General features: G+C 47.3%; 1 long non-coding RNA gene across 1 annotated transcript; it reads right to left on the reverse strand.

Moving 5' to 3' along the window:
• Positions 1 to 933: 933 nt before the first annotated feature.
• On the reverse strand, positions 934 to 22,207 carry LOC114117945 (uncharacterized). Its single transcript, XR_009596240.1, has 5 exons — positions 21,865 to 22,207; positions 17,787 to 20,624; positions 6,107 to 6,157; positions 5,256 to 5,373; positions 934 to 4,379 (listed from the first exon to the last, which is right to left on the reverse strand). It is a non-coding gene; the product is annotated as an uncharacterized LOC114117945 (long non-coding RNA).
• Positions 22,208 to 23,376: the final 1,169 nt, after the last annotated feature.

Raw genomic sequence — 23,376 nt, forward strand, 5'->3', positions numbered from 1 at the left:
TCTTTGTCGCTGTGCACAGGCTTTCTCTAGCTGTGGGAAGGGGCTGCTCTTTGCTGTGGTGCAGGGTCTCTCATCGCTGTGGCTTCTCTTTTTTGAGCACCCGCTCTAGGCACATGGGCTTGTGGCCCACAGGCTTAACTACCCCGAGACATGTGGAATCTTCCCGGTCCCAGGATAGGGCCCATGTCCCCCACATAGGCAGGCAGATTCCTGACTGGACCACCAGGGAAGTCCTGTTGCAAGCTTTTTTCCCCTAAATTTATTCATTTTTAATTAAAGGACAATTACAATACTGTGATGGCTTCTGCCATACATCAGCATGGATCAGCCATAGCTATACTTACATCCCCTCCACTGTGGAAATCTTTTAATGTGGAATCCTTTGTTCTTCAAGCTGTCCATGCAGGGTTGGTCATAATGTCCCTTTAAGCCCCTGACAGGACAAAAGGTTCTGTCTGTTCTGCCACTTTTTATCTCTCTACAAATGGGAACGTACTATACCTTTCAAGTTCAGAGCCTTGGATATAGTTTAGTCCCTCAGTCGTGTCTGACTCTTTGTGATCCCATGGGTTGCGACCTGCCAGGCTCCTCCGTCCCTGGGGGTTCTCCAGGCAAGCATGCTGGCATGGGTTGCCATTTCCTTCTCCAGGAGATCTTCCCAACCGAGGGATCAACTCAGGTCTCCTGCATTGCAGGAAGATTCTTTATCATCTGAGTCACCAGGAAAGCCCACCAGTAACATAATGAGATTCAATATTTCCTCCCACAATTACCATTGCCATTGTTTTCCATTTACTTGAATGTGAACATGGTGGGATTTGGGCATCATGGTTTCACTCTCAGTGCAGCATAACACTGACGTGGAATACACCATAAATTTATAAATAGAAGTATGAATACAATGCTAGATTTCTCATTAAAGATAAAAAGATATGCAACAAACAACAAAGATTTACTGTATAGCATGGGGAGCGATAGTCAATATCTTGTAATAACCTAAAGTAGAAAATAATCTGAAAAATAATGTATGCGTATTTGTATAACTGAAAATCACCTTGCTGTGCACCTAAAACATTGTAAGTCAACTACACTTCAATAAAATATGTATATGATGAGATTAAAAATAGAACCAGTAAAATAAATAAATTTTAAACGAAAATGAAGTCACTCAGTCATGTCTGACTCTTGGCAACCCTATGGACTGTAGGCTGGCAGACTCCAATGTCTGTGGGATTTTCCAGGAAAGAATACTGGAATGCATTGCCATTTCCTTCTCCAAATAGTGCAGGCCACTGCAGCATACTCCCTGATGGTCTGTGTACTCACTCTCACATTCCAACTCTGCATACAGTGTATTCACATGGGCACCCTGAGCTGCCCCAGAGTCTCAGCCCAGATGGTGAGTTTGTGGAAGGTCCCTGGAAGGAAGTCAGAGGCTGAGTCCCAGGACTTCCTCACCCCTCACTTCCCAGCTCAGCTCAGGAGCCCTTCCAGGTTTCACCAGCATCACTCTAGAATTCCAGTGTCCTGACCTTGCCCCCCACCAAATCCCTGGGACTCAAGTGAGATATGGGTCCCAGGAGACCTGGGAGAACCCACATGCAGGGTTCGGGGGCCTCTGGCCCAGTCTCAGCCCTGCAAGTGAAATATTTGCCACCAAAAGCTTGGGTTGATTCTCTTCCCATCAGGATCGCTGGCCCCTCAATCTGTCTCAGCCCTGAGGTTCCCATGAACTGGGGGCAGGGTGGGTGTCCCGTGCCCTCCTGCGGTCCTCTCCCTGCCCTGCACATCTGGCCGAGGAGGAGAAGCTCACAGAGGATGGAAGGCATGTCTGCAGCTCTGAGCGCCCAGCCGCCCCCGCCCCCGCCCTGTACAGATGAGGAGCCCACGGGGCCCTAAGAGGAAAAACAGGATGTGGTCCCTGGGTGGGCTGCGCTGCCCCTCGGGGTTCCCACAGCCATGGACTCACAACAGGGGGAGGCCCCTCCATGGACCCGGCGCTGATGTCTCCAGGCAGGGCTCAGGAGGCATCTCAGCCCAGACCTGAGGTCTCAGCTCTTTCTCTTTCTGCCCAGTCTCATCGCCTGCTCTAGAGGGTGGGACCCAGTTTCTTGTCCTGAAGCGGCCCTGGATAGTCTGGCTCTGAATAGGACTCAGAACTTTATTTTCTCAGTCCCCTCCAGAAATGGAATTTACTTCTCGTCTTCAGTCAGTTCATAAATTATTGCAGAGCACCTACTCTGTACTAGACATTGGTGCCACAGAGCAGAAATACACCCATGACCCAGTAAACCCATCTTCTGTAGGTGCTTGAAGAATTCAGGTTCTGCTGAATGCGGGCATCAAATGCTAACATTCAAATATTTTTTTTAAAAGAAGATATATGAGAGTAACTTGGGTTCATGTCTACACTGTGAACATTCAGAAAAATGAAGATCATGACATCTGGTCCCTGCACCTAGAGGCCAAAAAAAAAAAAAAGAAAAAAAAGGATATTAGGAGAAAAATGGAAACAGTGACAGTAGCAACATGTGAGCCCCAGAATGTCTTCACTTTAAGTTATCGTGACATTTCTTGGTAAAAGAGGTATTGGGCGGTTTAGTTCTAAGCCAGGAGAGACATCACACAGAGAGTCAATGAGCATAAGTCTCTGAGGAGCTTGATTTTCACCCCATTTGCCACCTCACTTCACACCGGGGTCTTCATGGTGTTATCCTGTTCAGCCCTCCGCTTGGTTGAGCCAAGCCACATTGTGCCACCAGTTGATAACTTAAAAGGCGCATGATCTCAAATCCTTGGCTTTGGTGAAAAGAAGCAAAAAAGACAAAACATGCAAATATCGATGGATGAACACAACACGTGCAAAGCCTCCCTGGGCACGTGTTCCCCTGCAGCCCTCAGTGATCTGAAGTGGAATGTCCACTAGAATTCTCTGTGATGACGGGACTTTTTAACATCTGCTCTGTCCACACCATGGCACCTGGCCACATGACGCTACTGAGCACTTGAAACGTGGTGGGTGTGACTGAAGAACTGAATGTTTCACTTCATATACCTGTAGAGTCACGGTCTGTACCATGAGGCTGGGTAAGTACTTTATCAGCCAGTGCAGATCCAGACTGAGGGGGATACTGTCCTGTTTCTACCCCTGGAACGACAGTACCCTCCGGGAACATGGCTGGGAAAAGTCTGATGTTCCTTTCCGGATGGCTCAGTGGTAAAGAATCTGCCTGCCAATGCAAGAGGCATGAGAGACGTGGGTTCGATCCCTGGGTCAAGAAGATCCCCTCGAGAAGGGAATGGCCATCACTCCAGGATTCTTGCCTGTAGAATCCCATGCACAGAGGAGCCTAGCGAGCTACAAAACGTCATGGCTTCGCAAAGGGTCGGACATAACTGAATCGCCGTAGCACGCAAACACGCAGCCTCATGTGGCAAGTGGCACCACACTGGATATCTCAAACAGAATATACTTTATCTTTTTATTTGGCCAACTTGCATTGCTTTGATTATTATTTCATGGAAAGCATTTTGTTTTCAATATAGCAGGTGCACATGTTAATCTTAAACTCCCAATCCATCTCTCCCCCCATCCTTCCCCTATGTTACTCTAAGTTTGTTTTCCAAGTCTACAAGTCTGTTTCTGTCTTATAAACAAGTTTATCCTTGTAAACTATTACTGAACAGAGGTTTTTTTTAATTGGCTTTCTTTTATTTAAAACTGAATAATTTGAAGACTCAACTTGCAAATTTTTATGCTTTACTGGAATTTTCAAAAAAGCAGGATGATCATGGTAACCTACCCTGTATGTGAAATGGATTAGAATACCTTCTCCCAAAAGGTTAGATAGTTGAAATAGAGTATTAGAATAGCAAGGGGAGTACTAAAGAGGTGGTGGGATTTTTGAAGACGATCCTATAATTCTTGGACTCCACTTTTAACTTCAGAGCTGCTGGGCTGCTTTGGAGGAGGAGAAGGAGTGCCCACGGAGGAACCCCTTTAAAAAGAGATCTAGCTCTTCAATTTATAACACTCTGTGTGCTCAAAGGATGGGGCCAGGTCAGGGTCAGCATGTTCTTTGTTTACATCAAATTCCTCATAGATACTGGTCTCGGTGAAGAGGGGCATGGGGCTCAGGGGAGTAGGAGTGAACAGTCCCTCAGAGAGGGTCCTGTGGTTCAAGTGGACGAATATCACATCCTCTGCTGATGGGTCCTGAGAGGAAGGAGATGTGCAATATGGAATGAAGTGCGATCTTCCGAGGCTGGAGCATTGGCCATTGGAGGGGCTCGGGCTATGGCAAGGGTTTGGCTGGGAGGATCCACCTCGCCATTCACTGTTGTGTCTTCCTTGGGCTCTCCTTCCGTGACGGCAACATCTGTGAATGGAAGAGAGTCAAGGCTTTTGGGGTGGGGGTGATTCTTCTAGACCTCCATATCTTTGGTGGGGACATAAAAGCCAAAAAAGCAGGGGTGTGCCCCAGGTTGCTGAGTCTGTCTACTCCACTAAGTTAAAAAAAAAAATCCCATATATAAGCCCAGCCACTGATGGACTCTCACAGGAATCTGCACAAACCCACAGAGCCCATCCTACATCTTCTGTTACAGACCATCCTCTAATGCATATCAGCAGATTCCCAAGATCATAAAGGGGAGAAGAACAGATGGCTGTGGTTGAAGGGAAGAACAGGGCTCGGAATGATCCTTGTGGCCCAGGGATTAAGAGTCCACCTTCCAGTGCAGAGAGTGTGGGTTCTGTCCCTGGTAGGAGAACTGAGATCCCACATGCCTTGAAGCAACTATCCTCAATGCTGCAACTGCTGAGCCCGCGAGCTCTGGAGCCTTCCAATTCACCCCAGCACTGCAATGAGGATCCCCCATGCTGCAGCTGAGACCTGATGCAGCTGGTACAGGGAGGGAGGAGGGAGGGGAGTTCAGGATGGGGAACATATGCATACCTATGGCGGATTCATGTTGATGTATGGCAAAACCAATACAATATTGTAAAGTAAAAAATAAATCAATTAATTAATTAACACACATTTTCATAAAAAGAACATGGTTCCATTGCCCTCTGGAAGATATTCCCTCAGGGATTACAACAATGGAAATCAGTTTTTAACCTACAGGAAGTAAAAACGCCATTCTCTGCTATGAGCCCATCTCCCCCTGGGTCACATGAGGCTATGCTTCCCTCCTTCTCACTTAACGACTGTGGGTAGAACATCAGTGACATTTTGGCTCTTCATACTTACTTTATGGGTAACCAGTGACAGACAAGAACAACGAGCAAGATGCTGGTATAGATGAAGGATCCGGAGAGCCAAAGGAGAAGGTGCAGCTGGCTGGAGTGGCCTTGAGGAGGCCGTGCTTCTGCCAACAATCAACGGAAGAAGGTCTGCTTATTCACTGCATACACCCTGCCCCTACACACAGGAGTTGTTGTATCCTTGTGTTAAACTGTGTCAGCAGCTCTCAACCTGATCAATATGGTCTCCACTTCCCAGGACGTACTAAAGCATCCAGGAGAGATGCTAGCAGTGGATGAAGTAAAGAGGCCATGCAAGACCAGCAGCGGTCTGAAACCAGGTCCCCCGGCACTGATGCAGTTTTTCTCTGCTGCCCATGTGACAAGGCATGGTGCTTTTGCATCAGTGGGACTTCTTTATCCTCCATATATTTCCCCCTCCATCCACATAGACCTGGAATGGAATCCTCAAGAAGACACGACACTTCTGAACTGTGGGATGTTTAGTTCATAAAACACTAGCAGAGGAATGGCACATACTGAAGGTGCTCCCTAAAATTCTCCGCTTGTCCACACATCTTCCCCAAAGATGCTGGTGGAGCGAGGGTGAGCATCTCCCTTAAGCATGGGATCAAGTCACTGTGCTCGCTTTGTTCAGTTTACAAATTCCCAGTCCCAGGGAATTAGAAACTCAATACCCCCTCTGGTTCTAATACAGACCATGATCTCAAATGCTGACATGACAGGGACGTTGAGGAGCCCAAAGTCACAGAGCTGGGAGGTGGTAGAACCAACACTCACACAGGAACCCTCTGTCTTCTCAGAAATTTTCTGAGATAGGAGATTAGTCTTCCTTACCTTCTGTGGTGTGTGGATCCATGGTTGATGGGCAAGTACTTGTAGTGGATCCTAGGGGAGAAAAGCCGGAGGGGTGAACAGTAACCTTCCTCGCCCCACCAAAGGAGGACTCTTGTTTCTGGAAGGTTGACCTCCTGCCTGTCCTTGACTCTCTCATCCCTCAGAGCACTAATGGGGTATGGGAGAGCTTGTGGTCCCTCACAGTGAATGTGTTGAGTAGACCCTCCATCCTGGTGAAGAGGTGGTGGAAGGAGGTGGGAAGGATATGCCTGGTGGTGAAAGACAGCTGTAAGCAAGAGATATCCTCTCTGCTCTGGGAATGAGTAGCAATGCTCCTTCATTGGAAAGTCACCTGTGTGTCAGAGGTTCTACTGGGAAAATATTAAGAGCAAGTGTACATTGCAATCTCGGACCCTCCCGAATGAGCCCAGCCTCTCCTCCTCCTGGCTCTACCCTGACCCTTTTCTGTATTTGCCTGGGTAGACAGGACTCTGCTGTGGAGCATCTATACAGGGGGTGGAAGAGGATTGAGATGCCATCTACCATCTCTCTTCCTCTCTGGTTCTCATTGCCTCCATTTCCCCCAGAAGCCCTAAGTTCCCCTGACGCCAGCATGGAGAGCTTGAGAAGGGGCTCAGTGATACAGTAAGATATTATGGAAAAAGCCAAACGGCCTTATTGACCACCACAATGTGATTTAGTGTATTGTAAACATGGGACTCTTCATGGGTTCTCAATGCAAGAATACTGGAGTGGGTTGCCATTTCCTCCTCCAGGGGACCACCTTTTGTCAATACCCTTCACTATGACCCATCTGTCTTGTGTGGCCCTGCACGACTGGCTCATAGCTTCCCAGAGGTACAAAGACCCCTTCACCACTACAAGGCTGTGATCCATGAGGAGGAGATGGTGAAGGACAGAGGAGTCTGTCGTCCTGCAGTCCACAGGGTGGCAAAGAGTTGGACACAACAAAGTGACTGAACAAGAAGAACAAAGCATGGGCCAGGAAGCAGTTCCTCACCTGTGACAGACAGGAACAGTGGGTCGCTGGAGTCTGACCACGAGTAGGGAGAGTGAGAGAAGGAGCCGTAGCACCTGTAGACCCCACTGTGGGCTGTCAGAGACCCAGAGGGAACCCTGCCTGGAGTGCTCTGCGGGGGCCCTGCCCTCCAGCGAGCGGGCGCCCAAGGTTCCGCCACTCCCTGAGCAGATGGAACTGGCCAAAGGCGCTCTCGGAGCTGCAGACCAAGGTCATGTTCTCCTCTGACCTCACCACTGGGCCCCCTTGCCATGAGGGAGAGGGATTTGGACAGACCTGGAAGGAGCAGACCTTTATCTCAGAGCACAAAGTAACTCTAGTCCTACATAGAGGACTAAACTCAGAAGTGTGCAACAAGAGAGGCACTGCAGTGAGAAGGCCGCCCACCGCCAGGAGAGAAAGCCCCACAGCAAGGGATACCCGGCACAGGGAAAACTTCACACAACTTTAAAAATGGAGTGTCATTTAAAATCCTTTTAAAAAAGTAAATAATTTTAAGAATGGATTGTCATTTAATGTCCTTTTTTAAAGAAAGAATATATGTATATGAATAACTGAATCACTCTGTTATACAATAGGAATTAACAACACCTGTATTCAACTAGGCTTCAATAAACATAAATAAGATGAAATAAATTTTAAAAATCAACCAGATGTGCTGTTCTCTTGAAATAAACAGAGTACTAACTAAATAAACAGACTACTAACTACTGCTGGGAACATCAGAAAACGTGGCATTGACCCAGAAGAGGAGCTTATGGATTGAACATTGCAGAATCTCATTTGATCTTTGACCACCTCTTTCTTGAGGGCGTGTTCAGCGCTGCCCTGCCCACCCCCAGGGGCTGGAAGGGACTCTTTAGCGGGGAGGGTTGGAGGGACCACTCCCCCCTCTTTGTGTAGAAGGACACGTTAAACCAAGAGGCTGAGCAACTTCAGGGTGTCGACCTCCATCTCGGTCACCCAGGGGCTGGACTGCAGGGCGTCTGGTTACCACATGTGCTGCTGACAGAGGAAGGGAGCTCTGACATGAAAGTGGGAAACCCACCCCTTAAGTACCCATCGTTGGCTGCCTGAGCGGGGAACTGCCTGTGTCCCTGCTCTGGTGCATTTGTCTCCGTGGGTCGTTCTTTCACGTTCTCGCTCCTTCTCTCTGTCACCGGCTGTGTCTTCCCCTTAGCACTCGGCAGGGACTCTGTTCTCATTGCCCTTCCACTTTCACACCTCCTCTCTCTGGTTTGTTCCCTCTCCTGAGTTTGTGAGTGTCTCTGCACGCCAGTCATTCACTCCCGGTACTGATGCTGGACTGGACACCAGACCTTCTGTGACACAGAGAGCAGAAGGGACTGGTCGAGCCACACTTACCTGTGATCACGATATCCACAGGGTCACTGGGGGCTGACCACTCATTGGGGGAGCGTCTGAGAGACCGTAGCTCTGTAGGTGCCTACACTCGCCAAAGTCATGGGGCCAATGACAAAGTCAGCTGCGGCATACCCACCAGTGAGCATCTGTCCACATCTCTGGAATAGCTCTGTGCTGTTTTCTTGGTGCAGGATAAACTTGTCAAACCACAGCAGTGAGTGACAGCAGAGGGTCATATTCTGTCCCACCTGCACGAGGGGCCCTGGGTGGGCTGAGTTGGCAGGTTTGGGGAACACGCCAAGGAGCAAAGAGGTTGTGAGCTTCAGTGAATAACCTCAGTGCTTCCCCTGACATCTGAAGGTGCAAAACTCCTCCCCATTTACCAGCAGAGTCAACCACCCTTCCTGTGTGTCCAGTTGCGTTCTCTTTAGCCTTGTTCTCGGGCTCTGGCTCATGCTCTTCTTTCTGGCTCATGCTTCTCTTTCTCAAGATCTCAGCCTCCTCTGTGCTCATTTGAAACTCTTCAGCTGCTGGGTCTGCTCTCAGGTTCATGCATGTATACTCAGTCGCTTCAGTTGAGTCCGACTCTGTGCAACTCCATGGACTATAGCCAGCCAGGCTCCTCTGCCCACGGGATTCTCCAGTTGAGAATACTGGAGCTGGTTGCCATGCTCTCAGCTTCATCCCATCCCTAATATGCGTGGTGGGGGCTGGGGTGGGCCTGAGGATGCATACCCTGGCTCCCTTCACACTCATCTAGAATGTGGGTGGTGACTGCAGGACGTTGGGATGCAGATGGAGAAAAAGGGGAACATTTCCCCACCTGTGACCCCACCTCATGCCTCTGGAGGCATTCCTGGGGCTCCTTACCTGGGGCTCCAGCTCCTTCATATGGGATTACAGCTCCCTACTGGGTGGCAGGTGCTGGATCAGGGTCTTTCCCCATCCTCCCTGCTGGCAGGCAGTGGCAGCATCCTGTCTAACTAATGCCTAGGGAGGCTCCTCCTTCCTGCACTGGGTCGCCCCATCCCTCTATTCAACACCCTGAGTTTAAACTCTCAGAGTGGGTTCTCTGTCCCTGGTCCAGTCCTGGCTGGGGATCCTGAGGAAGTCTTGGGTTGCACGGTCACGTGGACCTAGGGTAGCATTGCCTGCAGGCACCGTGTCCCAGGCTGGGCTGACCCCTCCTACCTGTGACCACAATCTGCAGGGGGTCACTGGGTGTGGACCAGTCAGCTCCAGAACACATGCAGGAGCCGACATGTTCTCTGGTCACTGGGCCAAGGGTGAAGTTGTTGAAATGATCTCCCTGGACCTTGGGTAAATGCCTTCTCCTGTCTGTTTTGAACAGTCTGAATCTCTTAAGTGGAGAACGGAGTGACATCGAAGAGTCACACCCTGTCCTAAGGGAACCACAGGGCTTGGCCAGGCGGACAAAGACAGCTTCTCATATTTACCTAGGAGAGAAGGAGACACAGCCTTTGAGAAGAAAATAGGAATGGTCAGCTCTCCCCACTGCCCTCATGGGTGGGCTTCCCCTTAATTCTTTAAACTCTCCTCCCCTAAAGTGCCTCACCCAGATGCTCAAGGACACCTGGGGCTTGAGGACAGACAGAGACACAGTCAACGCAGGACAGACATCACAGAGATTCTCAGGACATGAATCACTCCTTGGGTTGACAAAATGAAAAACTTTCCCTCAAACCACAAAAAAACTAGGGATTCCTGGGCAGTCCAGTGGTTAGGACTTGGTACTTTCTCTGCCAAGGGCCCGAGTTGAATCTCTGATCAGGGAACTAAGATCCTGCAAGCTGCACAATGAAGGCAAAATAAAACACTACAGAAAAATTGATTCTGGACAAGAAGCAAAAGGACTTTCTTGTTGCATTTGTTATAGCTCAAAATGGTAAAGAATTTTCCTGCAATGCAGGAGAGCAGGGTTCAGTCCCTGAGTTGGCAAGATCCCCTGGTCAAGGAAATGGCAACCCCCTCCATATTCTTGTCTGGAGAATCCCATGGACAGAGGAGCCTGGTGAGCTACAGTCCGTGGGGTCGAAAGGAGTCGGACACGAGCAACTAACATTAACACAACTAAGCAGTGAGAAAGCCACTTGCCTGCAAAGAAGGAAGTGAACCTTGACCCTGGCTCCTTTGTAGCCAAACTACATCAAATGTGTGAGAAGGTCCAGGAGGCCCTGCCTGATAGCCAGACCCTTCCCTGGGGTCAGGTCTAGCGGGCAGCCCTGCAGATCCTGTTGTTAAGGGCCGGTTGGAGATGCCATGAGCCACCATGTAGGGGAGGGTCTGTGGGCTGCAGCCTCTTGCTCCCCTCTCATGACAGAAATGGCATTTAGTGAGCCTAACTCCCGGCTCCCAGACTTCACACTGTGCCTTCAGGTCCAGAGTCCAGAGCTGGGATCACCTCTGGGGAGAGTGAAGATGAGTATGAAGGTCAATAGGAGGACCTGGGATCCACAGGGCACGCGGCTCTCACTGTACTGACAGGGGTCTCACCCCAGCCCCCAGTGGCATCTGCATCAGCCCCAACTGCTCTGCTCAACAGAGAAATAAGGGATGGGGAGGACTCACCTATGGCTGCCCAGATCCTCAGACTCACACTGAATCCTAGAAGGAAAACCACGTCAGAGATGGCTTGTCCTGATGGACCCCATGCTCCTTGCACCCTCATCCAGGGAACCTGGTCAGTGGTGTGAAGATCTTCTAATCTCCACCATAACCCTCTCTGACCATGTCTTCTGGACTCACCGAGACTCAGGAGGCTGAGGAGTGTGGGGCACGTGGCTCTGCTTCTGTGAGACAGGAGGCAGAACTGAGCAAAGCTGACAGAGTCACAGGATGCGGAAGGCGGGCGGTATTGTTGGTACAGTCAGCCTGGCTCAGGTCACATGGGAAGATGGCCAGCCTCTTCTCACGCCAGGGATGGAAGTCTGACCTGAGCCGCATCACTGAGCACACCTCATGACCCGATCGTCACTTTTTGTTTCCCTAAACACTGTAAACCTAAGAGGATTCAAACAGATCTTGCTGCCTTTAGGAAGTAGTAACTGGGATTCAGTGTATAGCACGCAGGAAGCTTTTCCCAAGCTCATGATAAATCTCACTCACCTTAACTCTTCACAGAAGAGAAATCACATGCTCCCACCTCGTATGTCAGGCTCAGTGCAGGTTGTGCCAACTAAAGACTCATTATAGAGACTTTTATTGTGCATTCTTATGGAGGACCAGACATGCGTATTATGGCTCTTTGAAAACATGAAAACATTCTACATTGTAATATATGTGATTAAGGAACTAACTGTTAGCTTCAGGTGTACTGCAAAGTGATTCAGTTATACATATACATGCATCTCTTGCTTTTCAAATTCTATTCCCACTTAGGTAGTTACAGAATATTAAGTAGAATTCTCTGTTTTATACAGTACGCCCTTGTTGGTCATCCATTAAAATATAGCCATGTGTGTATGTCAATCCCAAACTTACCATAGAACCTCTCCCTGACACTCTCCCTCCTGGTAATCGTAAGTTCCTTCTCTCTGAGTCTGTTTTGTAAATAAGTTCATTTTCTTAGATGTCACAAGTAAGCGATATCATGTGATATTTGTGATTCTCTGACTCTTCTTCATCTGAAATTATTTTGTGACTGTGAGTGGAGACTTTGCACACACAACACTCTCTCTGTCTCTCTCTCTCTTCCTCCCTTTCCAATCCAAGGACCACACATGTACACAAAGATAATGTGTGTAAAGATGACTGTGGTGTTTTTTGCAGCGGGGGATTTGTTCTGCCTGAAAAGGTGGACCACCTTGCTTCCTAGATACTCAGATGAACACAAAATATGTCAGGTAGAGACTTCCAAGCTCCAGAATGCTTGAGTGAGGGGCGTGTCCACAACAATCAACTCCAAACTGGGACAAAATGGCCCAGCTGCTTCTGGACTCCAAGGGCAGACATACACCCAGTTCAACTGTTGTTCATAGACAGGAAAGAACCTCAATAAGGGCTGTAATTCCACACAATTGTGCTGCGGGTAGGGGTCAGTAAGATTAGTGATGCTCCGTAAGTAATAAGTCTGGTCTCCTCTTGATCATTATGAATGAAATGGAGTAATGGTATAGTCACCCTTCTTAAAATGTCCTTTTATTTACTTAATATCATGTTTCAGAATGATCTGTATTCTTTGTCATTTCAGTTTGTGCATTTTTATTGCCATATAATGTTTTATTGCAGATATATAAACCAAAAATTTTTAATTAAAAGCTTTTATTTATTATTTATTATTTTATTATTATTTTTAATAGAAATTTATTTATTTTAATTGGAGGCTAATTTTTTACAATATTTGTACAGCAAATTGATTCAGCTGGACATTTATATTCTTTTCCGTTATGATTTATGGCAAGAAACTGGATAGAAATCGCTGTGCCATACTGTAAGACCTCATTCCTTTCTTTTTTAAATAGAGAAGTTGTATTTTTTTAGAATTTAAATTTATTTATGTTAATTGGAGCTCACTACTCATTCTGTGTGTAAATAGATTTCATCTGCTCATCCCAAGCTCCCAGTCCATCCCTCCTTGGCAACCACAAGCCTGTTCTCTATGTCTGTGAGTCTCTTCCTGTTTCATTGATATGTTCCTTTTAGATTCCACATACGTGTCATATCGCATGAAAATTGTCTTTCTCTTTCTGTCTACTTCCACTAATATGTTAATCTCCAGGTCCATCCATGCGGCTGCAGATGGCGTGATTTCATTTTTTAAATGTCTGAGTGGTATTCCATTCTCTGTGTGTATAAGCATATACATCTTATTTATCCATTTATTTCTCCATGGACAATTAGGCTGTTCTCATGTCTTGGCTATTGTAAGTTTTGCTGTATCAACACAGAGGTGCGTGAATCTTTTCAAGGTACAGTTTTTTCCAGATGTATGCTCAGGACTGGAATTGTTGGATCTTATGGAAACTCTGTTTTTACTTTTTTTGAGGAACTTTCGTACTGTTTTCCACAGTGGCTGCACCAGCTTACACTCCCCCAACAGTGTAAGAGGGTTTCCCTCTTCTCCAAACCCTCTCCAGCATCTGTTATTCATCAACTGTCTAATGATGGCCATTCGGATCGGCATGAGGTGGTACCACCTTGCAGTGTTGATTTGCTTTTCTGTACTAATTAGCAATGCTGAGCATTTTTTTGATGCCTCTTGGCCATCTGCGTATCTTCTTTTAAACCACAGATATCAATTGTGAGAGTAACGTCTATGGATTATGTATAAAATGAATGATACCTCTGCTAATGTCTCATGAATGTGCTCTGATTCCAACCTCATGTTGCTTGTCAAGGGACAGAGCGATGAGGTCTTCAGGAGAGGAGTAGTTACTTTATTTTGAAAGCCAGCAGACAAATGATTTCATGAACTTGTGCCCCAAAGAATCATCTTACCTGAGTTAGATGGGCTTTTTGGGGAGTGAGAGGAACAGTCAAACAGTGTTTATTGAATGTAAAATAACCCTAGCCCATGAGGAAGAAAATTCCAAGGAGAAGAGAGAACAATACAGATTAAACACCCAAGTGTGAACTCACACTTTCACACTTAAACACACAACTAAAAGAGGAGGAGGTGTGGCTGGTTGTTGCAGTGCTTTAATTAACTAATTAGTGTCTGTGCTGGCTCTTTGTCACTGTGCACAGGCTTTCTCTAGGTGTGGGAAGGGGGCTGCTCTTTGCTGTGGCACAGGGTCTCTCATCGCTAGGGATTCTCTTGTTGTGGAGCACCCACTCTAAGCACATGGGCTTGTGGCCCACGGGCTTAACTGCCCCGAGGCATGTGGAATCTTCCCATTCCAGGGTTCGGGCCTGTGTCCCCCACGTTGGCAGGCATTTCCCAACCACTGAACCACCAGGAAAGTCCTGGTGCAAGCTTTTTTCCCCCGCTTAATTTATTTACTTTTAGTTTAAGGACAACTACAATATTGTTAGTTTCTGCCATACATCAACATGGATCAGCCATAGCTATACTTATGTACCCTCCACTGTGGAAATCTTTTAATCCTGGAATCCTTTGTTCTCAAAGCTGTCCATGCAGGTTTGGTCATAATGTCCCTTTAATGACAAGACAAAAGGTTCTGTCTGTTCTGCCACTTTTTATCTCTATACAATTGGGAAAGTGTTATAACCCTTAAGTTCAGAGCCTTGAGAATAGTTTAGGCCCTCAGAGATGTCTGATTCTTTGTCATCCCATGGGCTGCAACCTGTCAGACTCCTCTGTCCATAGGGATTCTCCAGGCAAGAATGCTGGGGTGGGTTGCCATTTCCTTCTCCAGGAGATCTTCCCAATCGAGGGTTCGACTTAGGTCTCCTGCATTACAGGCAGATTCTTTATCCTCTGAGTCACCAGGAAAGCCCACCAGTAACATAATGCAATTCAATATTTCCTCCCTCAATTAACATTGCCAGTGTTTTCCATTTACTTTAATGTGGACATGGTGGGGTTTTGGCATCATGCTTTCACTCTCAGTGTAGCATAACATGAGGTGGAATATACCATAAATTAAAAAATAGAAGTATGAATACAATGCTAGATTTCTAATTAAAAAGATAAAGATATGCAACAAGCAGCAAAGATTTACTGTATAGCACGGGAACTATAGTCAATATCTTGAAATAATCTAAAAAGGAGAATAATCTAAAAAATAATGTGTCGTGTTTGTATAACTGAAAATCACCTTGCTGTGCACCTAAAATATTGTAAGTCAACTACATTCAATAAACTATGTATATGATGAGATTAAAAATGGAACCAGTAAAATAAATCAATTTTAAAATGAAATGAAAGAAAATGAAGTCATTCAGCCATGTCCAACTCTTTACAACCCTATTGACTGTCGGCTGGCAGGCTCCAATGTTCATGGGTTTTTGTAGGCAAGAATACTGGAATGCATCACCATTTCCTTCTCCAAATAGTGCAGGCCAACTGCAGCATACTCCCTGATGTGCTCACTCTCACATTCCAACTCTGCATACGTTGTATTCACATGGGCACCCTGAGCTGCTCCAGAGTCTCAGCCCAGATGGTGAGTTTGTGGAAGGTCCCTGGAAGGAAGTCAGAGGCTGAGTCCCAGGACCTCCCCACCCCTCACTCCCCAGCTCAGCTCAGGAGCCCTTCCAGGTTTCTCCAGCATCACTCTAGAATCCCAGTGCCCCCACCTCGCCACCCAGAAGTTCCCAGGGCTCAAGTGAGACATGGGTCCCGAGAGCCCTGTGAGGACTCACCTGCAGGCTTCGTGGTTTCTGGCCCAGACTCAGCCCTGGAAGTGAGAGATTTGCCACCAAAAGGTTAGGCTGATTCTCTCCCCATCAGGATCCCTGGCCCCTCCAGCTGCCTGGGCCCTGTGGTTCCTGTGACCTGGGGGCAGGGTGGGCGTCCTGTGCCCTACTGTGATGCCCTCCCGTGATGCCCTCCCTACCCTGAACAACTGGCCGAGGAGGAGAAGCTCAGAGAGGATGGAAGGCATGTTTGCAGCTCTGAGAGCCCAGCCGCTCCCGCCCCCGCCCTGTACAGATGAGGAGACCACGGGGCCCTAGAGGACAAACAGCATGTGGTCCCTAGGGGGCTGCTGCCGCCGCTCGGGGTTCCCATGGCCATGGACTTGGGGCAGGTAGCGGCCCCTCCGTGGACCCAGTGCCGATGTCTCCAGGCCGGGCTCAGGAGATATCTCAGCCCAGATATGAGGTCTCAGCTCTCTCTTTCTGCCCAGTCTGATCGCCTGCTCTAGAGGGTCAGACCCAGGTTCTTGTCCTGAATCAGCTGTGGACAGTCTGGCTCCAAAGAGGACTCAAAACTTTATTTCCTTTGGCCCATTTTTGATTGGGTCGTTTATTTTTCTGGAATTGAGCTGCATAAGTTGCTTGTATATTTTTGAGATTAGTTGTTTGTCAGTTGCTTCATTTGCTATTATTTTCTCCCATTCAGAAGGCTGTCTTTTCACCTTGCTTATATTTTCCTTTGTTGTGCAGAAGCTTTTAATTTTAATTAGATCCCATTTGTTTATTTTTGCTTTTATTTCCAGAATTCTGGGATGTGGGTCATAGAGGATCCTGCTGTGATTTATGTCGGAGAGTGTTTTGCCTATGTTCTCCTCTAGGAGTTTTATAGTTTCTGGTCTTACATTTAGATCTTTAATCCATTTTGAGTTTATATTCGTGTGCGGTGTTAGAAAGTGATCTAGTTTCATTCTTTTACAAGTGGTTGACCAGTTTTCCCAGCACCACTTGTTAAAGAGATTGTCTTTACTCCATTGTATATTCTTGCCTCCTTTGTCAAAGATAAGGTGTCCATATGTGTGCGGATTTATCTCTGGGCTTTCTATTTTGTTCCATTGATCTATATTTCTGTCTTTGTGCCAGTACCATACTATCTTGATGACTGTGGCTTTGTAGTAGAGCCTGAAGTCAGGCAAGTTGATTCTTCCAGTTCCATTCTTCTTTCTCATGATTGCTTTGGCTCTTCGAGGTTTTTTGTATTTCCATACAAATCTTGAAATTATTTGTTCTAGTTCTGTGAAAAATGTGGCTGGTAGCTTGATAGGGATTGCATTGAATTTGTAAATTGCTTTGGGTAGTATACTCATTTTCACTTGATTGATTCTTCCGATCCATGAGCATGGTATATTTCTCCATCTATTAGTGTCCTCTTTGATTTCTTTCACCAGTGTTTTATAGTTTTCTATATATGGGTTTTTAGTTTCTTTAGGTAGATATATTCCTAAGTATTTTATTCTTTTCGTTGCAATGGTGAATGGAATTGTTTCCTTAATTTCTTTTTCTACCTTCTCATTATTAGACATCAGCACGGAGCCCTTGAGATAGAGCTCAGTGATACAGTAAGATATTATGGGAAAAGCCAAACGGCATTTTGGGCCACCGCAATGTAATTTAGTGTATTGTAAAGCGTGGGACTTTTCATGGGGTTCTGGAGGCAGGAATACTGCAGTGAGTTGCCATTTCCTCCCCAGGGGACCACGTTTTGTAGGAACTCTTCACTATGACCCGTCAGGCTTGGGTGGCCCTGCATGACATGGCTCATAGTTTCATTGAGTTACACAAGCCCCTTCACCATGACAAAGTTGAAATCCATGAAGGGGGGATTGTGAAGGACAGAGGATTCTGTCATGCTGCAGTCCACGAGATCGCAAAGAATTAGACACAGCTTAGCGACTGAACAGGAAACAGCAAAGCATGGGCCAGGGAGAGGTTCCTCACCTGTGACACTCAGGAACAGTGGGTCGCTGGAGTCTGACCACGAGTAGGGAGAGCAAGTGAAGGAGCCGTAGCACCTGTAGACCCCGCTGTGGGCTGGGGTCCCAGGACCCAGAGGGAACTCTGCCTGGAGGGCTCCCCGGGGGACCGCCCTCCAGCGAGCGGGTGCCAAGGGTCCTCCCCCTCCCTGAGCAGATGGAACTGGCCAAAGATGCTCTCGGAGATGCACACCAAGGTCACGTTGTACCCTGACCTCACCACGGGCCCCCCCTGGGCTTAGAGAGAGGGTTTTCTGGACAGACATGGAAGGAGGAGAGGCAGTTTCGTGAGACAGACTCTTCCCGAATCCCGTGTCCTTCACCCCTGAACTGAGAATTCACACCCGCGGTTCTTCTCAACTCTCTCTCTCTCTCTCTTTCATGCTCTTATTCTCCCCTGCCTCTCTCCTACTTTCTCTAGGTCTCTGAAATTGCCTCCCTCCTAATTTTTTTCCTTCTTGTATTTTTCTTTAGCTCTCTCTACTTCTCCTTGGATTGGTTGATTAGATCTGCCTTCTTTCATTCTGAGGCTCTCATTCTCTACCTCGTCTCTATCTTTCAGCATTATTCATCTACTCTATAATCTGTCTATATCTCCATCCACCATTCCATCTACCCATCTTATCATCTATCTATATATCCATCCATCGTTCCACCATCTATCTACCTTTCTATGTACGTAGCTCTCTATCTGTTTTATCATCCATGTACATGTTTATCCATCACTTTACCTGCCTGTCTATCATCTATTTCCACTTCCATGACTTCCTCTGCTTCTCGGTCTCCCTGGCTCTCTTTTGTAATCCCTATTATCTGCCCACACATCACCATCTTTCTCAATCTTTGCACCCATCCACCCTCCCAAGTCTCTTATTTTTAGGGCTTCTCTGTCCACTCACTTCTTTCTCATTAATTCACTATCCCTTTTTCTTTTTATTTACCTTTATTTCTTAAAGATTTTTCTTTTCATCTATTTCTAGATGAGTAACCTTAGGAAATTTAATTAACTTCAATTTCCTCAACAATAAAATGAAGCTGGTAAAAAAAAAAAAAAAGATTTTTTCCCACCGCCCCAGTCCCTCTGGCTTATTTTCTGTGTGTGCACACTTCAACAGTGTTTCTGCCTCTGCATTCCGTTGACTCTCTTTTCTCTCTGATTCCATCTCTCTGTGGGCTTTGACCTCCATAATCTTACAACGTTTGTTGTGAAGTTGCACGTGGGCCTGAGCATACAGCATGAGAACCCATGAAACACACAACATACAGGAGCTGGCATTTGGCTCCATCACCAGGGACCTGGTGTCCTGGGGCACAGTGTGGATCAACCACCTGGAACGAAGCCACATCTGAGTGAACACAGTATCTGTGTGTCACCCGGGGCATGAGGACTAAACCTCCTGGGGAAAGAGCCTGAGACAGACCAACCTGGTCATGAAGTCCTGGGCAGATACATGGTGTGTCCTTGGGTTCTTTGAGTAGAGAAGAGAGTATGGAGTTGAAGTGGAAACCAGGCTCCTATACTGCTTCTGGTCTCTGAGCAAAGTCAGGGAGGAAGGGCACCCTCTCTGCTCCCTGCCCTTCTGTCTGTGTCTCTCACTTCACTCTTTATCTCCATCTCTGAGTTCCTCTGTCTCTGCCCCTGCCTCTGTCTTTTCTGTCATAACAGGTGGTCTGTACTTGTTTCTCCTCTTTCTTTGTCTGTCGGATGCAACTCTCTCCAAGTCAGTTTCTCTCCGTGAAAACACCCTACTCTCATCTCCCACACTCTTGGGGTCCATGAGGAAGTCCTTCCAGAACATTACAGCCTGGAGCTCAGGGACAACAGTTCTGTCAAACACCTGGGGCTTCCACATCCTGGTACATCCAGTCTGTATGCCAGCTCTTGACATTCTCACCTGTCATCACCATGTCCAGAGGGTCACTGAGGGGCTGACCGCTCAGAGTGGGAGAGATCGAAAGCACAGAAACATCTGCAGGAAAACCTCCTCGTCTCAAGGTCATCTGCTTACCAACCTTAGTTCCACATGCGGTTTCATTTCCCTTGGAATGGGATGTAGCAATCATAGATTTGGGGTTTTAGGATGCGGGCATCAAGGCACACCATCATTCTGCCCACAGCGAGGCCAAATTTCCTCTATTAAATAGCGTTTTATCTAGAATGCCTGGAGCACTTCCTGTCGTTCTGACTGGACCCTGACTCACACTCCCACCAAAAATCTCTGGGGTCCGGGAGCCTGGGACAATGGGTGGCCTCTCTGGACAAGAGCTCTCTGACCTGTGATCACAGTCTCCAGGGGTCACTGGGTGCTGACCACGCAGGGGGGAGGTGACCGTAGTGAACATGACGCCTGTGGGTCCCCAAGTGTGCTTCAGTCACGGGCCCACGAGGAACTCCTTCCGGAATATGAGGCCTGGTGGTCCCCGCGTGTGCTTCAGTCACGGGCCCATGAGGAAGTCCTAGAATATGATGCCTGTGGGTCCCTGCGTATACTTCAGTCACGGGGCCACAAGGAAGTCCTTCCAGAATATGATGCCTGGTGGTCCCCGCGTGTGCTTCAGTCATGGGCCGCGAGGCAGTCTTTCCAGAATATGCCGCCTGGAGGTCCCTGCGTGTGCTACAGTCATGGGCCCACAAGGAAGTCCTTCCAGAACATCATGGCCTGGAGCCCAGGGACATCAGTTCTATCACCCTTGTGCACCTGAACCTGTCAAATCCAAGAGGGGAGTGACCTGACGGTCACATGCTGTCCTTGAGGAATCCCAGGGCTTGGCCAGGCTGACAGGGAAGGCTTATAGTGATCACCTTGGGGAAAAGAATGCATGGTTTACAGTAGAAAATGGGGAACCCCTTCCCCTCCCTGGGCTCAGATGACCCACCCCTTTCCCACATCTCTAAGGCTCCATTTCAAACCAGGGGAACCCATGCTGCATGGAGATTCCCACACCACAGAGGCATAGCACACCCTACACCAAAAACATCTGCTGAGAATTTTGAGCGTGTGTGTGTGTGTGCTCAGCCGTGTCTGACTCCTGTGACCCCATGGACTGTAGCCCGCCAGGCTCCTCTGTCCATGGGGATTGTCCAGGCAAGAATACTGAAGTGTGTTGCCATTTCCTTCTCCAGGGGATCTTCCAACCCCAGGACTGAACCCCCATCTTCTGCAGCCCCTGCATTGCAGGCAGGTTCTTCACCACTGAGCTACCAGGGAAGCCTGAGAATGTTGAGCAAGTGTCAACTAAGAGACTCTTCCTGGATGTTGATGATGTTAAATGTGTTTTAGAAAACAACACGGAGTAGACACCCAATGGAAGAACAACCTGTGTGAGTGAAATGATGTCAGCTCACATGAGAAACACTGGACATGATGGAGTCTGTGGTAGAACCTTCTGGAATCTCAGGGGGCAGGGCATAGGTTCTCCCCTTCTTCTGAATGGAGGCCAGCAGCAGCAGTTCTCTGCAATGCTTATTCATGGAACTGCTGGAGAGCTGGAGCCATCACATGTCCTCCAAGGGTCTGTTGTCCCTGGCCCTGCTGCTTTCCCTCAGTCTACAGATAACACCAGACCCTCCCAGTCACCCCAGCTCTGAGCATCACAGTCTCCTGTAGGTGCCCATAGGGCCTGCTGAGCAGAGGGAAGAGTGTCTGGGGGAGGGTCTCTGGGCCAGAACTGGGGGCTAGATTTCCTTGAAAGTGTTAATCAACCAGTCGTGTCTGACTCTTTGTGAGCCCATGGGCTATAGCCCACCAAACTCCTGTATCCATGGAATTGCCCAGGCAAGAATACTGGAGTACCTTGCCATTTCCTTCTCCAGGGGATCTTCCCAACCCAGGGATCAAACCCAGGTCTCCCTCACTGCAGGCAGACTCTCTACCATCAAAGCCACCCTGGCCTCCCATTTTCTACTTCCAGAAGACTCACCCTTATATGATAATGACTTCCCATGCTTGACCACCACCCTACCTTCTGTGCCATCTCCCCTCTTATTACAGGAGAGTCCTACTTGAGGTGGATGGCAACCACGGTTTGGGGGAAAGACTCACCCTCTTGCGCCCAGATGCTCTGGATCAAGAAGAACCCTGGAAAGAAAGACTCGACAATCCATCTCATGTCAGACCTGGGCTTCTACTCCCCCGGCCTGTTCTATGGGCCTCGTTGGCAAGGACGGTGCTCAGCCTTGATGAACCCAACCATTAAGATCCACTTCACCCCTGTGGAGGCAGGGCTCTCTGTTAAGGTGGACCCAGCCCTCCAGGTCAATATTTGCACCAGGCTTTGTTTCATTCCAGGACTCAAGACATGCCAGGCTGACGGTGGTGGACAGCATGGTGCTGCTTCTACTGAGCAGGAGGCAGCAGCTCAGCAGACCTGAAGAGTACACAGGATGTTATAATGACGCCCAAACTAACATTGTGTGCAAGCTGACCACAGGACGGAAAGGTGACTCACACAGGCTCTTCTTACCTTAAAAAGGCAGAGTGTGGGGGCCCCGGCTGAGGGAGGAATTGGGCTTCCTGGAAAATTTTAAGGCCAGTTCTGTCTCTTCAGATTGTATAACTGCTTGAACCACAACCTCTGACCCAACCTACCTTTGGCTACGTTTCCAAGTTTACCAAAAATGTAAGCCGCAATATCTAATCTGCTATGACTTTGAGGCACTGAATTATTTTCTGTTTTCATTCTTGATATGATTTTCATAGAATTTCTTATTTCATTCCTATATTAAAATTTTTTCAAGCATTATATTTTATCTCTAATGTTCAACCATCTCTATGACATCCACAGTAAAACTGTCTTTATGGAAAATGCTAATTTCATGATTTTTTTTAATTTATGGATTTTCCTATATTGTATTTTCTTTTCTATGTATGCATGGCCATTTTCATTTCCTTGAAAATGAAACAATTGTTAATAATTTATGTATAGTTGGCTTACAACATTATATTAGCTACATGTGTATTACATAGTGATTCAGTATTTTCAGAGATTACACACAATACAAAATTTATAAAATATTGACTATATTCCCTGTGCTGGACATTATAACCCTGTGAGTTATTTATTTCATAAATGGTTGTTGGTGTTTCTTAATCCACTCTACAGACTTTGCTGCCCCTCACACCCACCCCTCTCCCATCTCCCCTCTGGTAACCACTAGTTTCTTCTTTGAATCTGTGAGTCTGATTCTCTTTGGTTATATTTGTTCATCTATTTTTATTTTCTTAACACTTATTATTGTTTATCTGGATGCATCAGATCTGAGTTGTGGAATGTGGTATCTTGTTAGTTGTAGCTTGTGGGATCTAGTTCTCTGACCAGGGATTCAACCTGGACCCCCTGCATTGCGAACCCAGAGTCTTAGTCACTGGACCATCAAGGAAATCCCTATTTTGATGTTTAGATTCCACATATAAGTGAAAACATACAGCATTCCTCTTTCCCTGTCTGACTTATTTCACTAAGCACAATGGCCTCCAAGTCAATCCCTGTTCTCAAAAGTCAGGACTTTGTTCTTTTTAGAAAGCTGAGGGGGCTTTCCTAGAGGCTCAGTGGTG

The sequence above is a fragment of the Ovis aries genome, chromosome 14, assembly GCF_016772045.2.
Source record: "Ovis aries strain OAR_USU_Benz2616 breed Rambouillet chromosome 14, ARS-UI_Ramb_v3.0, whole genome shotgun sequence".
Classification (NCBI taxonomy): Eukaryota; Metazoa; Chordata; class Mammalia; order Artiodactyla; family Bovidae; genus Ovis; species Ovis aries.